Source organism: Triticum dicoccoides, chromosome 7A (assembly GCF_002162155.2).
Source record: "Triticum dicoccoides isolate Atlit2015 ecotype Zavitan chromosome 7A, WEW_v2.0, whole genome shotgun sequence".
Classification (NCBI taxonomy): Eukaryota; Viridiplantae; Streptophyta; class Magnoliopsida; order Poales; family Poaceae; genus Triticum; species Triticum dicoccoides.
The window spans coordinates 494,271,173-494,277,816 of record NC_041392.1 but is presented as its reverse complement, the minus strand read 5'-3'; positions in this window follow the sequence as shown (position 1 = coordinate 494,277,816).

The following is a 6,644-nucleotide window of genomic DNA, read 5'->3' as shown; positions in this document are numbered from 1 at the left end:
GGGGGGGATTTGACTTGTACAGGATTTAATCCACCTCAATCCCTGTCAAAACCCCTCCACAACCCTGTCAACCGAACATGGCCTAAGGATATGGACGCATAGGATAAGCGGGCCGGGGCGCACCTGCTCAAAAATATATTTTCGATGGTAGAGGTGGCTCGCTGTGGAGGGGAAGGGTGAGAAGGTTCGGGTGGCGGATGGGATGGAGAACGAGAGAGAGAGCGCCACGGGGTGGATAAACGAGCAGGGCAAAAACGGCGAGTAAGGTTCGCACCAATCACATACATGGGCCGACGGTTCTCCAGAACCTTACGTCCGACTGCAATCACGGGCCCGTGACTGCCAAACCTGCCGTCTTGCAAGCCTACTACTGCGCGCTACTGGGCTGCAAGCAGGCTGAGTGGTCCAGGTTTGGCTATAAGAGGAATTATTCTTTTTTTGAAGGTATAAGAGGGATTATTCATCAATGGCTTAAAAGTAGAAAAATGCAAAGAGGGAAAGGTAAGGGAGCAGATCCCAACACATATGAGTGTCTGTGATTGCAATCTTTCTGGCGAAACTATACACACACACACACACATATATATATATAGTGTTACTATTCATCACCCAGGGTGCAGAATAAGTTATTATTCACCCGAATTAATCTTACGATCATTTCATAATTAAATTACGTTTCAAGTTCAAATAGTTACATTCCTATTTATCAATTACATAAAATTTGACATAAAAAATAAAAATATAGGTCATAAGACAAGAAAATTTGCAGTTTATGTGTATTTTAGACTATATTTTTACGTTTGTAATTTTATATAATATAAAATATTTTTTACGGTGATTATATATTTTCTTACGGTCCCTTTTTACGTCGGAAATAAGATAAAACTTACGGAACGTAAAATTACGGTGCAATGATAGTAAAATAGAGGAGGATGAAGAATAACTATTCCTCACCCAGGGTGACGAATAGCACGACCATATATATATATATATATATATATATATATATATATATATATATATATATATATATTAGTGTACATGTAAAATTATTTTTTGATAAATGCTGAATATTTTTCAAATATATGATGTACATTTTTTATTTAATGCATGTTTTGAAAACTTTTGTGAATACGCAGTCAACATTTTATTAATGGTAATAAAGACTGTATAAAACTACTCGAACATTTTCTTACATCATATTACCAATTTTTTAATATCACAACCATTTTTTTTGCAACATAGGAATATTTACACTTATTGAGAATGTCAAATACAATTGTTTTGCGGGGGACATAATTTGTTTAATGGAACTAAACATTTTTCCATTGTGTACACATTTTTCAAAAAGTTCACCTAAATTTTTTGAATCGCTTAAACATTTTTTCCATTGTCACGATCATATTTTAATTGATGCACTATTAACTTTTTTCAAAATGATTTTGAATACATTCATTTTAAATACAAATAAAAATAAAAGATGGAATTAATATGAGTATGACATCAGCATGATGCCAGTGCGACAACTTACGACCCCGCTTGGCCAGCCCAGCACCGGCTCCCTATAGCGAGGGTGCCTTCTACCTCGTGTCAGGCGGGGTATTGTCGTGTCTAAAAAATGCAGCATCGCTACTCAGCGACAAGAGTCGTGACGGGTCTCGACAGTCCACGAGCATGATAAAAAAAGGACAACGCTAACGTCTACATGTGTGGTGAGAGCAAAACCTGCTTACACGCCTTATAACATACAAACTGCGCCATGTCACCGCGATGTGAAAATCTTTTTAGATTTTTAGTTTTTAAAATGTTTTATCTCTTAAATAAAAAATCTGATTGAAGATCCATTTTCATCATTAAATCCCTCGTGACGAGATCTTTGAAACTATGTCTCATATCAATATATTTCTATGATTTTTTTGGATTAAAAATTGCCATGTCTATTGCATATGAATTATCATGGTGTTTACACTGAAGATGCCATGGTATGTTTCAGCTATTTTTTTGTATATTTAAAAGTAATTTTTACATTTATAAAACGGGGAACTAAGAAACTAGACTTGCCATGAACTATGAACTAAAATTGCCATGATACATGCACTTAAAATTGCCATGGTTTATACAAAAAATAATTTTCATAGGCAAAGTACTGGAGTTGCCATCATCAAAATACTAAAATTGCCATGCTCTACAAACTGAAATTGCCACATGGCGACTTTAGTTTAAACACTATGGCAAATACAGTGTAAACATCATGGCAACTTTTGGGCAATTTTTTTTTGTTGAAACATATCAACATGGGGTCTAGTTTTGAAGATCTCATCGAGACGGATTTAATGATGAAAATGAATTTTTAATTTGTTTTTTTAATTAGGAGATAAAACATTTTTAAGCTGAAAATCAAAAAGATTTTTCTAATGTTATCTGTTCACATGTGGCAAAATAAATGATAAAAAAATAAACGATGTGCAAGATGCCACACGTGTGGGCATTAGCTTTTTCTAAAAAAAAAGCTGCCATGGGCTACATACAACGTTCGCTGGGACATCTGCACGAATTAGGAGAAAATTCATTTTAAACCCTGAAGTCGTACAGGCTGGGCGAAACGAACCCAAACGTCGATTGCACCCTGAATTTTGTAATCCCGGTATAAATTGAACGCTTGGGTTGTTTTCCAAAGGATGGCCGAGATTGGCGTGAAAAAGACTGCACTGGCCAAGTGAGGCCCAACTCGCTGTCTACTTGGAGCACTCCGCAAGGCCCGGGAGGCCTAGCAACCACCTCTTAGCTAAAGAACGCAAAAGAAAAAAAGGCACAAAACTTAATAAATTACGAGTAGCAAGATTTGAACTCCTAACAGGCACGTTGACGACTGTAGCCATTAATCACTAGGCTGACTTCAATTACTTGTGCACTATAATGAAAACAGACCTATTTGACCCTTCGTTTAGTTCATGGAAATGAAAACGATCTGTAGAAATTCAAAAGAGTTCACGAATTTGGCAAAAAGTTTATCGATTTTAAAAAAGTTCATCATATTTGAAAAACAATTTATCACTTTTGAAAAAAAAACTCATGGCTATGAAAAATAGTTCATCAATTTTGAAAAAAGCTCATCAATTTTCAAAAAAAGGTTCACGGATTTGGGAAAATGAGCAATTTAGAAAAACGGTCATGAATTTTGAAAAAATATCAGGGATTTTGAAACAATTCAACTATTTTGAAGATAAGTTCATGGATTTTCAAAAGAGAAGTCCCCGGATTTGAGAAAAGTTTGTATAAGAATCGTCCATCTAAGGAGCTTCCACGAACAAAGTAAAGAAGACAAAAAGGAAAAGGAATAAAGTATTCACAAGAGATGAGGCGACCGTGTTGGTTATTGCAGCTTGCACCAAAAGAGGAGGTAGCGAAGTTTGAATCACTTTGTGTGCATCTTTTTTAGCAGTGTAATAGAAAAAAAATGACAAATGGATCGACCTAGCGCGAAGTACACTGTTGCTCAGTGGACGAATCCTGTTTTCATTTGCCACCGGCGGCGTTTTTATGCCTCAAACAATATCAGGGTTCGATTTAGACCAAGATGACATAATTCAGGTGCAATGAGCAAGGATTTGAATGTGGGGTTCGTTTCGCTCAACCTTTACAAGTTTAAGGTTTAAAGTGAACTTTTTCCGCATGAATCATGATGCCTTTTATTAATCCAACGACTGTGCTCATGAATGGGATCAAATTAAGAGCATCTAATATCGAACGCCTCAAACTCATTTCATATGCTTGGACGAGTCATCCGATCTCTGTTCAATCGCAAAATTTTGACCCAGATGGGTGCCTCAAATGACCTCAAACGCCCAGGCTGACTGACACTCTTCATATCCAACCCAAATATGGGGCGGATATGGCGGCGAGCGCGCCCAGGCACGCCCACCATGTCGGACCCGACCCCACATATATTTCTTCCCATCCGCTCGCCGGGCCAAACCCTAACCACTTCACTCCACTCCCTCTGCCACCCAAGCTCGTCTTCGGCGCATTCCGGTCGTCTCCGGCATGACAGGCAGCGGATCCGAGTCCTTCATCTCCAGATTCGTCGACCCCGAGCTCATCCCACGCGGCCTCGATGAGGAGATGGTCGTCCGTCTTGCGCTCCGCCGCGCCCGGGAGGAGGCCCGTGCATGGCAGCGCTCGGACTCCTTCTGTTGAGAATTCATTGCGTCCACCCAAATGGCGCATGGATCCGATGCTAGGGCAGTCGTAGCTGCTTCGCCGGAAGCAGTGCGGTCCATCTGGCATCCGAACACGGTGACGGACGCGCAACCCCTCCGTTGGCGCGCCGAGCATCGGGACGCACCATGGGCCTCGTCTGACGAGAACATGGCACGACATGCCCGACGACATGCCACGCACCGAGTGCGGGAGGCGGCGGCAGAGCTCGCGCGTGGAGGACGTCGGTGGTGTGGATTCGCATTCTCTGGCACCCCGTATGGCGAATCAGTCCGGGCGCCGCAACCGCACCATGGTGGACGTCGCCGACTCATCACAGGACGGATCCGTCATCGATCTGACGTCCACCGGCACCGTTCAGGTCACGGGCTCCGACGAGGAAGAGTAGGGCATGGGAGACGGCGCTGCCTTGACTCCCGTGAGCCGGCTCGTGTTCCATGCACTACTCTACCTTCTTGGCGACCGGACCAACACTCTGAGGGGTGCAGACGGCCGTCGGACATGGCCACGGCGGAGCCGGGCGAGTGAGGAGCGGAACCGGACGAAGCTCCGTTCAAAGATCGCTGCGTTGCATGTAATAATATGAATTTGAGGTTTTTAATCTGAGAAATCCGGATGTGAAATGTATTTTTTAAGATGTGATAGGTTATTGTCCACGGACACATCGGGTGTTTAAAGGGTCGGATTTGCCAAGTGCAGCTATAGATGCTGTAAGAGCAACTCCAATGGGGCGACCCATTTCGTCCGCGGTCGTTCATTTGGGTCGGCGTGGACACAAAAGGTGGCCCAACGCGCCGACCCAAACGGACGCGCGTTCGTTTTTCGTCCGCGGGCGACCCATTCCCGGCCCATTTTTTAGCCGAATTTGCGTCGGCGCGGACACGTGACGGACGCACGCACGCTCGCCTATTCCTCTTCCCGAGCCCGCTGGTCTGTGACACATTGGCCTCCCGTCTCACCCTGCGGCCAACAAGCAACCCTCCCGCCTCCTTCGTCGCCAATGCCGCCGCCCATTTTTTCCGGCGACTCTTCCAGCCACCGCCGCCTCCACATCCGCCTAGCAACGCCCCCCCTCCCCGTCGACCTCCGCCGCCGTTTTACCGCCGGGGAGCAAACTGCTTTCCACCGCCGCTTCCCCCACCGCATAGCCGCCCGCGACCAAGAGGCCGCCTCGCCGCCCCTGCCACATCCGACCGGCACGCTCGACGGACGCCGTCACACTCGTTGGACACCGGCAGGGCGGCTAGCTTGTCTGTGGGCGCCGCGACTCCCCTTGCCGTTGACGCCCGCAAGCTATTCGACAGTTTGCCAAGGTACGAAATGGACTCCGCCGACGAGTTCTTTTTCCACAATTTTCTTTGCGACTCCAACGATTCGTCGTCCGACGACGAGGAGGAGATATTGGCTGCTGTGTTGGTGCATCACCACCTCAACAGCCAATGGCCGTTGTTCCGTGGCTCCATTCCGAGCCACCTTCCGGCGTTGAATCGCAACTGAGAGAGCGGGCATTTCCTTCTCTGGAAGGACTACTTTGATACAACAAACCCATTGTTCAAACATCACAAATTCCGTCGCCGGTTCCGTATGAGTCGGCATGTTTTCAACCGTATTAGAGAGGGAGTGGTCGGCTATGATGACTACTTCGAGTGCAAAGAGGATGCCGTCGGCAAGATTGGTTTCTCCTCTTATCAGAAATGCACTGCTGCCATCCGAATGCTTGCATACGGTCATTGACGAGCACGTCCGTATGAGCGAGTCTACATGCCTAGAGTCCCTGTATAAGTTCTGCAAGGCTATTATTGCTGTGTTTGGCCCTGAGTACTTGAGAGAGCCGACAGCTGAAGATACAACCCGTTTGTTGGCGATGAATGCCAGCAGGGGCTTCCCGGGGATGCTTGGCAGCATAGACTGCATGCACTGGGAGTGGAAGAACCGCCCTTCTGCTTGGCAAGGGCAGTATAAGGGACATGTCAGGGCATGCACTGTCATACTAGAGGTCGTGGCGTCTCAAGATCTCTGGATCTGGCACTCTTTTTTTGGCATGGCTAGATCACACAATGATATCAACGTGCTTCAGTGCTCGCCGGTGTTTGCTAGGCTTGCAGAAGGCAACATCCCACCGGTGAACTTTACTGTTGATACGTCTCCAACGTATCTATAATTTTTGATTGTTCCATGCTATATTATATCCTGTTTTGGAAATTATTGGGCTTTATTATACACTTTTATATTATTTTTGGGACTAACCTATTAACCGGAGGCCCGGCCCAGAATTGCTATTTTTTGCCTATTTCAGAGTTTCGCAGAAAAAGAATATCAAACGGAGTCCGAACGGAATGAAACCTTCGGGAACGTGATTTTCGGAACGAACGTGATCCAAAGGACTTGGACCCTACGTCAAGACATCAACCAGGAAGGCACGAGGT